Genomic DNA, 10,906 nt, shown 5'->3' with positions numbered 1-10,906 from the left:
CAGTCACTGGGTTTGAACTGTCAATCTTATACTTACCAACTATGTGTTTATTATTAAAATCTAAAAATCATGGTTTTAAGTGGAACTTTGAAGGCTTAGTGGTAAGGAGTTATATTGCCAAACCAAAGGCACATAGTTTGAAGAAATCATTTGCTCCACAGGAGAAAGATGTGAAAGCTCTTGCAGGGTAATTTACAGTCTCTGAAAATCTGCTGGAGGGTCGGTATGAGTTGTTTCTGCCTCGAAGACATATGACAATAATAACAACATTCATGTAATAGATTATATTGGCATTATAAACTCTATTTTGTTATTATCTGATTTATTTTTGAGCTCAGCTTGAGTTTCAAAACATATTTGATGTTTTCTTTCAAATAATTTCGATTATTATTAGCTACAATATTGTTCTAAATGTCAAATACAACATTTATATTGCATGTTTAGTAATTAAAGGAGGGTCTAGATTATTCTTCTTTTCTAGAATGGGAATCCCAGAACACTTGATTCTGCTTATGCAAAGCCTATACTTGGACCAGGAGGCAGTCATCAGAACAGAGCAGGGAAACACTGCCTGGTTAAAAAATCAAGAAAGTTATGCGTCAAGGATGCATCCTATCTCCATACCTTTTTCAACCTTTATACAGAACAGATCATCTGAGAGACTGGGCTCTATGAGGAGTAATGTGGCATCAGGATTGGAGGAAGACTCATCAACAACCTATGTTATGCAGATAACACAACCTTGCTTGCCACATCTGAGAAAGCCCTGAAACATTTGCTACAGAAAGTCAAGGATTATAGATTTCAATATGGATTGAAGCTCGACATCAAGAAAGCAAAGAGTCTCGCAACTGGGCCAGCTGGTAGCATCATGATGGATGGAGAAGAGATTGAGATTGTTAATAACCTCAGCTTCCTTGGCTCCATAATCAACATGTACCATCAGCCAGAAAATCAAAGGCCAAATTGCATTGGGAAATTTTTCTGTTGGAGACTTCTCCAGAGTACTGAAAAGCAACAATGTCAGCCTGGACACTAAGGTGTGCCTGATCCAGGCCATGATCTTCAAAATTATTTGCTATACATCAGAAAGGTGGACAATTACTAAGGATGATAGCATAAGAATTCTTGTCTTCGAGATGTGGTGCTGGAGAAGAGTACAGAACATACCATGGACTGCTAGAACAAGTTTTCCTAGGGAGGGTGAAACCAGGATGCTCCTTGGAGGCAAGGATTTTGAGGCTCCATATGACATACTTTGGACATGTTGCAAGGAGGGAGTAGTCATTGGAGAGGGATAACATGCCTGGAAGACTGCAGTAAAGGGGGTAGGTGTCTCAGAGACAATGAGGTTGGCTCAAGATAGAGCACAGTTCACAGCTGTTGTCATAACGTCTCTAGGGGTCACAAGCTACTCAATGGCACTTAACAACAACAACAACAGATGATTCTAAATTAACCAGAGATTAATCTTTAAGGAGATTATCTTCCAAAGGTAACTTCCATGAAAACAAATCTATGGATCAAGAAAAATAGGCATTTGTTGCTGTTGTTATTATTTGCCATCACATCAACTCATAGATATCCTATGAACAATGGCTCTGAACCTTGTCCTATCGGAAGCCAACATTATCAATTCAAGGTACCTAACCCCATTGTCACAGTCACGGTTTCAATCTCTGAGGACTTTCTTCTCTTGCAGTAACTTTCTGCTCTGCCAGTCATGATATCTTTCTACAAGAACTAGCCTCTTCTGATAACATGTCAAAACATGTGAGACAGAATTTCACTGTCCTTGCTTCCAAGAAGCAATCTGGTTTCACCTTCTCTAGGACAGACCTGCTTGTTGTCTTGAAAATCTACCGTATGTTCAATACTCTTCTGCAACACCACAACTCAAAATCATTGATTCTTCTGTCATCCTTGTTCATTGTCCAGCTCATAATTGCATATCAAGTAATTGTGAAGATCTGGCTTGGAGCAAATGCAACTTAGTCTTTAGACTGCTATTATTGCTCTTTACCACTTTGGAGAGGTCTTTGACAGCAGATTTTTCCCAGTGCAGCTTATCTTTTGATTTTTCTGACTGTTGGTGCCAAGCAAGGTGAAATTTTTAGTATCTCCACTCATTTCTCCATCTATCACAATGCTGCCTATTGGAGAAGATTTTTGTTTTCCTGGTGTTAAGGTGCAATTAATATTAAAGGCTAAGTCCCTAGTCATCTACAGACAATTCTTCAAGTCCTCATTTTTGGTGGGCAAAGTTGTGTCATTTGCAAAATGTAGGTTTTAGATGAGTCTTCTTCCAGTCCTGATGCCACATTCTTCTTCATAAAATCCAGCTTCTTTAATAATCTGTTCAGTTTATAGATTGAAAGAAAGGATATATCTCTGATGTACTCTTTTCTTGATTTTGAATCATGCAATGTTTCTTTGCACTGTTTGTACCACAGCTTCTTTGTGTAGATATAGGTTTTACATAAGCACAGTGAGGTGTTCTGGAATTCTCATTATTCTCAACAGTAGCCAAAAAATACTGTGATCCACACAGTCAAATGCCTTTTTATAGTAGATAAAACATAAATAGTCGTCCTTTGGAACTCTCTGCTTTCAGCCATGCTCTATTTCACCATTGAAGATGATATCCTTAGTGCCACAAACTCTTCTAAATCCAGTTTATATTCCTGGAAGTTCTCTGTTAATGTACTGTTCCACTCATTTTTGTATCTTCATCAATAAGATTTTGCTTGCATGTTATGTTAATGATATTGTTTTATAATGTCCACATTCTGTTGGGCCACCTTTTTGAAAATGGGGATAGGCATGAATTTCTTCCAGTCAGTTGGACAGGCGGCTTTCTTCCAGATGTATTGGCACAAACTGCTGAGCACTTCCTGGGGCTGCATTTGTTTATTGAGATAGGTTAACTGATATTCTATTAATGCAAGGGAACTTATCTTTTGCCAATTGTTTCAGAGTATGAGTTTCCTCCTTTATTATTATTGATTCTTTATCAAAGTATTATTAGTTCTTGGTATTTCCTGATATGGTTCTATGTCAGCCAATTCTTTTTGGTACACTGACTTTATATATTCATTCCATCTTCTTTTGAGGCTTCCTAGATCACTCAAGATTTAGCCCATAAAATCATTACGTACTGCAACTTGGGACTTGAATTTATTCTTCAGTTCTTTTACCTTGAGAAATGCCAATTCATTTTTCACTTTTGATATTCTGATTCCAGCTTTTTGCACATTTCATTAAAATACTTTGCTTTGTCTTCATGAGCTGCTTTTGAAATCTTCCATTCAACTCTTTTACTTAGACATTTATTCCCTTTGTATTGATTCTTGGCATTCTAAGACAATATTCATTCTCTTCTAATGTCTATTTTTGTCTTTTCTTCGTCCCTTGTCTTCATATTTACCTTTTGCTTTCTTCATAGATGAGATCCTTAGAAAAGTTTTATTTGTATGTTCCAGAGCAATGTACACTTGTGAAAAACTCAATTTTCAACAATGACTATAAAGTCATGATAAACAATAGATTTAATTGATTTAATTAACTTTTCTATATCTTTGTATTTGAATATTTGAAAACATTTAAGTAAAAGTGTCAAAATTAATTAAATTTAAAACACCACAACCAAATTTGAATTAGATAATTTTAATAGTATTAAAATACTTGCATTGTAAAGAGACACGAAAATGTCTAGACAGATCAGCTTTCAACATATGCCTGTGCTAACTACAACTGCTCTGTGCTAACTACTACTGCAAACAATTGTGTGATCTACATTTCCCTTGTCATTTTTTTGCATATGCTTCCATTAAAGCAAAACGTCAGATTGCTTATAACAAATTCTTCTTGTCTCAGTTGATTTCTTGAAGTAGAAACCTGTGTAACATTTGGAGACTTTAATTAAATACTCCTGATCACGAAATAATCTATCTTAATGCTTGAAATAGAAGGTTGAACAGTAAGCAACCTATCTATCACAAAAGTAACACACTAGGGAATAAGATATTGGTCCTTAATAAAAAGATACAAAATAAAAATTTTTCTGCAGTCAAATCAGCAAATTAACACATACTTGTTAGCACCTTTTACTAGAGTTTGACAATTTGTGCATTTTGCAATGCTCTGTGAATACTTTGTGAATACTTTGTTACTTATTGAGGTAATCCATCCCATTAATTATGGTTCTTTTATTTCTAACATCATTGATCTCTGCTTCAAAGAAAAATGTGTCACAGTTTTCTGAAATCAAGTTTGGCACGAGAAATATTTTGCAAGTGTTCAAACATATGGATGCAAAGTAGTGTGCTAGAAAAATGACTTGGATTCTTACTTTCACAGGTGGTCATGATGGTGTCTGTGTGTATTGTGCAGGTTTATGAGGCAAGTAGAAAAACTGGCAAAATGTTTTGCAGCTGCAAATCACACACTAAATTGGGGCCGCTGGTTTGGAAACCCAAGTACAATTTTACACAAGTTCCATCCTAGGGTAAAGCATTAAAGACCATGAGAATCTTTAAAAAAGATAAATTGTATTATGTAAATCTGCTGTCAGGGAATTTTCCAGAGTACTGAGAAGCAATGATGTCAGTCTAGAGACCAAGATGTGCCTAATCCAGGCCATAGTCTTCACAATTACTTGCTATGTGTCAGAGAGCTGCCCAGTGATCAAGGATGACAGAAGAATTGATGCCTTTGAGTTGTGGTGCTGGAGAAGAGTCTTGAACATAACATGGGCTGCCCAGAAAACGAATAGGTATGTCTTGAAGAGGATGGAATCAAATTTCTCCTTGGAGGCTAGGATTTTGAAGCTCTTTCTCACCTACTTTGAGCATGTGGCCAGGAGGAACCTGGTTGGAGAAGGATATCATGCTTGGAAGGGTGAGGGACAGTGCAGGAGAGGAAGACCACAGATGAGATGGATTGATACAGTAACTAGGACAATGGAGGTAGGTGTGTCAGAGTCTGTGAGTCTGGCACAGGACAGGACAGGCTAGGCTTCAGAAGTATTGTGCTTGGGGTCACTATGAGTCACTGGTGACGACGGCACATAACAACAACATCTCAAAACAGTAGCACCCAAACAATTATGCCTAGCACCTAATCATTTCATAGTTAGAATTCAATAAAAACAAAGTAGTCATCACAATGGATAGAGGTCATCGTGAAGTTGTAGCTGAACTGTGGTAAGTGGAAAAATGTACAAGTGTCTTGTCCTGCAATGCCTCTGGTTTGTGGCTTTGACAACTCAGTTTAAATGTCATTATTCTAGGCATCAGTCCATACTGGGTTTAACCAACCAGGGTCTCTCAAAATATACTGTGGTAGATAACTTTGGAATATCACCAGTCAGGGTTGAGGTGTTCCTTCTTCCGATTAACGCACTTTTGGTTTCACCAAACACAACGGAAGTACTCATTCTTAGATTTCCACCAGTGCTTTGTAAGTCATCTTTTGCATAACCATGTTTTTTTCTTTTAGCCTTATCCATTTATTATATACTTATTTACTAATTTCTAATGCTGTCAGTACTTGTCTTTCTCTTACATATTTGTTCAATAACTTCTAACACTCTAATTCTTAGCTTCATAAAGTCTATTTTATATTTCTTAGCAGTACGCTCATGACAAGTGGGTAGGATGTGGGTCGAGGCCTGGAAGTGAAGGGGTGTGTGTGTGTGTGTGTGTGTGTGTGTGTGTGATGAAACTATATACTTTTGAGAGTATAATATCTTCAACACTAAGACTCATTGTAGAATTAGATAATCTTTATAACTTTCCATCTCTAAAGGCCCAAGATATCTAAAATGAGAACCATGAAGTAGTGTATCATACAGAGATATTTTGTTAAGATAAACAGTCCTCTTGCTTTCTAAACATTTGTTTTAAATCTAAATAAGTGGGTTTAATATGTTTACACATGATTTATGCAGTTATTAATAATGAAGCATCAATGTTGTTTTTACCAGATATCACAATTTAATTTTTTGCCTTCACTAGAAAAAAAGAATTCTCTAGGTTACTTGGATTGATTTAAAGAGGAAAGTCAAAGTCATCTTTATTGGGGAGATGCTAAGTGACAGGCCTGCAACAGAGTCACTGGGCAAAGAAAGGCCATGAGGCTGGAACTGTCTGTGGTTTTGTACACAGTAATATGTGGAAGAGGCTAGATTGCCAATCAGGTTGTAGGACTCAGCTTACTGTCTTATTTAGAATGTCTTTAGGTGTTGTAGTGTTGTATGCAGTGAACTCCTCAAGGTGGAATTGGTGTGGAGATTACTGGGATGTGTGCCCACTACTTATAAATGGATGATGCCAATGTGCTTTGTAGCAAGTTCCTTTGATTGATTTCTGATTGAGAAGGTCAGCTTGCTGTATGAGTGGTATTTTTGCACATGCTCCAGGAAATGATTCAAACTGCTTTCACTTCAGGCCAGGTTTTCAGGAAGTTAATCTATCAAGAAAACTGTCATATCAAAAAGTAATTTAGGCAACCACCTGATATTAATGGATAGCAACATGTAAAACAATGATAAAGGGTCAGGAGTGACTGGGGTTGAAGTCCCTTTTGCAGTGTACAGCTTTTTAACATAGGGAGCTCTGGTTGCCAAGAGGATAGGGAATCGTGCTGCCAATCCAAAAGTGGGTATTTCAAATCCATGAGCTGTTCTTGAGAAAGCTGAGCAGTCTCCTCCTGTTTGCTTACAGACTCTGAAAACCCACTAGAGGTCAGCTATGAGTGGGCTCCAACTAAACAGCAAAGACTGAGAAAGGCAATAAAACCCAAAGGTAACATGCAGTTATGGAAATTTAGCTAATCATTTTGTCTATGATCAATTAAATTTAAAACCTATTTCTTTTCCTTGCCCATCTAAAATCTGGAGAGACAATCATATTGGTAATGTGTGTTTTCTCTCTCTCTCTCTCTCTTCTTTCTCTTCATTTTTTTGCCACAATTTTCTATTAAGGGGGTGGTCTTCTAAGTAGCAGTAACATATGAGAAGTATTATCAAAACAAATTTTGAGAGCAGTGAAGAAACCTTAAAATTCTTATTGTTCCCTTTTTCCTTACCTTCTTTCACTTTTGAAGTCTGAGGATCCATCTCACATCAGCATAGACTCTAATATTTTGAGACGATTGTTTGATATGACTCACAATCACCAATTTTTCATATGACCTAAAACTCCAATTCTCATGCCTAGAATGAGGAGTTCTGCTCTTTACATCAAGTCTTTTGTGGATGTTGAAGTTAAAACCAAAATAATGCCTTTCAAAATTCGCAATATCCTTAAAGAAGGAGCAAGTCAGATACTAACAAGAGAGAAAAATAACAAAATTCCTGACACCCAGAGCAAAACGAAATAGAAAACAAACTCCCACAAGATTTCCAGAGTTCCAATATGAGTGTGTATGATTTTAAAAAAACACACAACAATAGCAAAAATCAAGGTGGGGGGGGGAATACTAAATTAGCCTTAGAACTTGTTTTCTAAGCCCAAGTGAAATCCATGGTAAGCAACTGCACATAAAATTAAAATAATATAGTTCTGGGATATAGTTTTCTCATGCTTTACCTTAATCCAGTATTTGATTTTAAAATTAATTGTACCTGAAATGAATAGTTGTCTTTTTTCTTTTTATTTAACTATGGAATTGTGATAAAAATAGTTAAAGCTTAGGAAAAATGGAAGTTCTTTGACATTTTAAACTTTAATGAAAAATACGCGAGTTGTGTGTCCTAGTGAATAGGGAGCTGCACTGCCAATACAAATGTGGGTGATTCTCAGCCATTAGTTTCTAGGAAAACAATGACCAATCACGTTCAATTTATAGTTTCTAAAAAAATCACTCAGGGGTGATTCCAACTCAACAGCAATAGTTATAGTGTCTTCTATGTGAAAAACTTGATAAAATTTAGTTTGGTTGGTTCCCACACCTCTTTAAAATTAGAGTATCTTCTTTTTATTGAATTATAATATTTTATATGCAAATATTTTATCTTAAAAGGATTCAATTTAAAACTCTGAAACTCATTTATGAAACTTCACATAAGGCATTAACTCAAAGGAATAAATATATAGAAAAGTCTTCATCCAATTTAATATGTATATATTGTTTTTGTGTGCTACCGAGTCAGAACTGACCCATAGCTTACCCTCCAGCAGGTTTTGACAGGCAGTTAATCACATGGAAGGATTTTGCCCGTCCTTTTCCCACAGAGTAGCTGGTGGTCTCAAGCCACATGCCTTTGGGATTGCAGCATAGCTTCTTGGCACTAGGTCATCTCTAATGTCTCAGTTGGAGTAGAAGAAGGAATGGTTTATTGTGCATTATACAATACTGTCTTTCATAAACACCTAGCTTGTCTCTAATGCTTAATGTCTATTTCTGTTCATTAACCTTGTTCTAAAAAACACCTGGTTTCACTTCCTCCAGCACATATTTACTTGTTGTTTGGCTGTCTGTGGAATATTCAATTCTTTTCACCTAATCATAATTTAAAGAATCAACTTGGCAACTTTAGTTGATAGAAGAATAGTGTGTCTTGAGATTTTCTTTTAAAAAGTAGATAATGACCAGATATTTCTCCTGCAGTATATTATATGTGTTTAAATCTTCAATACTTAGGTTAGTAGAAGAGTACAAACTGTGTGCACATGTGTGTACAGATTTAGTCAGTGAATTTCTCCTCTTTTACTCAGTTTATATCATGATAGTTAGAGAAGAGATTGACTATGACTTTATCTTACTTGGATCCACAATCAGTACACTTGATACCAGTAGTAAGGAGATCAGGAGAAATATGGCACTGGGAAAGTCTGCAGTCAGACACTTCTCCAAATTGCTGAGGAGCAGTGCTGTTAGTTTGAGGACTAAGGTACACAATATCCAAGTAATGGCCTTTTCAATCACTTTTTATGCGGCTAAGAGCTAGGTAGTGAATGACAGAAGGATAAGAGAAGAAGAATCGATTAACTGTGATGTTGGAAAAGAATATAAAATATCCCATGGACTGCCAAAATAACAAACAGATATTTCTCTGACAAGGTACAGCCAGAGGGTTTTTTTGAGACATAGATGGTAAAGCTTCATCTCAGACACTTCGGGTATGTTGCTAGGAGAGGTTGCTAGAAAAGGTTGCATTGGAGAGGACCATCATGTTTGGGAAAGGTAGAGGAATAATAAAAGAGAAGAAGACCCTCAACTAAGTGGATTGAGACAATGACTACAGCAATGGACTCAAGTGTGTCAGAGATTGTGAGGATGTCACAGGATAGGACAGGGTTTAGATCTGATGCTCATAAGGTCGTTATGGGTTTTACTAGACTCAATGACACCTAAACTCAGTTTAGAAAATATCAAATTATTTTTTTGCTGAAATATTCTTCATTTCTCTTGATATTTCAAAGGATGATTTTCTTTTTTAAAATTCTGTACATTAAAAACCAGTAGAGGTGGTTCTTAAACAGCCTGAAGATTAAAATTACCTGGAGAGCTTTCAAAAACAGAATGTCTTTTTACTATTAGTTTAGATAGTGGTCTAGTGAGAATTAGTAAATTCCCTCAAGTGTACCATTAACGTTAACAGTGTTTTCCTATTTTCTGAAATATGTGTCCTATTTAATGTAAACTGAAAACTCCATTGTGCATTTCATTAATGTTAATATTTCGTGAGAATTGTTAAGAGATAAGGCAAAATCCTGTCTGATTTTAATTTTCTGGTGTTGTTACATAATTTATAATAGATTTCCACATCCTAGTTTCAAGAGGAATCAAGATATTCAAATACAGTTATGCAAATAAAATTTCTCCATATTCAAGACCTAGTAGCAAAGTTGTTACAGGCTGCAGTAAAGTCAGACTTGATTCTTTTCAATATAGGAACACACACACACACACACACACACACACTGCCCAGCCCTTCATAATTCCCATTCTCAGTTATGGATTAAAAGACTGTGACCATGAGGTTTGAATTTTCTGATATTTCCTCTTCCTTCCTGGTCTGTTTTAATTCTGCAAACACTCCTGCAGCCTGATCTCTCTCTGGCAGAGTCTTAGGGTAGATTCCAACTTGAAGGGAGGTACTGCCTTTGCATTAGCAGCACAAGTCTTTATGGACTACACCACCAGAGCTTCTGAGTAACGTCAAGAGTAAAAACATAAGGACCTTAACTCAAGTTAACTGAAGATGGCTTCAAAGCTGTTGTACAAAGGGTCACCATAAGTCACAGGTGACTCAACAGCACATAACAATAACAACAACAAAAAGTATGTCTTATATTTATTTACATTCACAATGGCAATCAGAAGAGTGCAGACCATGGGGCAAATGCAATCTGAATCAGCTTTGATGTAACCCTAGAACTTGGAGTATTTTTACATTTTTAAATGGTTTAAATTTTTTAAGAAAACCTAATGTTTTATAATATATGACAATAATGTGGCATTCAAATCCTGATGTTCATGAATAAAATTTATTGTAGCACAGCCAAATACATGTATTATCTATGGCCAGTTTTATGCTGCATGGCACTTGCAAAAGAAGACTCAAAGCTTGTAAAACTTAAAATATTTATATAACCATTATAGAAAAAGTTTAAAGATTCTTATTTTGTATCCATATTTTTAGCAACCTATTTTTTTGCCCAAAATGACTTTCATTTGAAGGAATCTACAAACCTGTTCTGTTAAAAAATTATTTTACTCCTTCTTCTTCAGTAGAGTCTCTTTTGTCTAGCTATGGAGGGTGTTGTGTATTGCAAATACAGAGTGATATGTTAATTATATACTTTATTGCAGCTTTGTTCACAATAGCAAGGAGTTGGAAACAACCTAAGTGCCCATCAACAAACGAATGGCTAGAGAAGCTGTGGTATATTCACAC

This window comes from Elephantulus edwardii, unplaced genomic scaffold (assembly GCF_000299155.1).
Source record: "Elephantulus edwardii isolate Elephantulus edwardi_28Jun2011 unplaced genomic scaffold, EleEdw1.0 scaffold00327, whole genome shotgun sequence".
NCBI classification, from domain to species: Eukaryota; Metazoa; Chordata; class Mammalia; order Macroscelidea; family Macroscelididae; genus Elephantulus; species Elephantulus edwardii.
Note: the sequence above shows the minus strand (reverse complement) of the source record.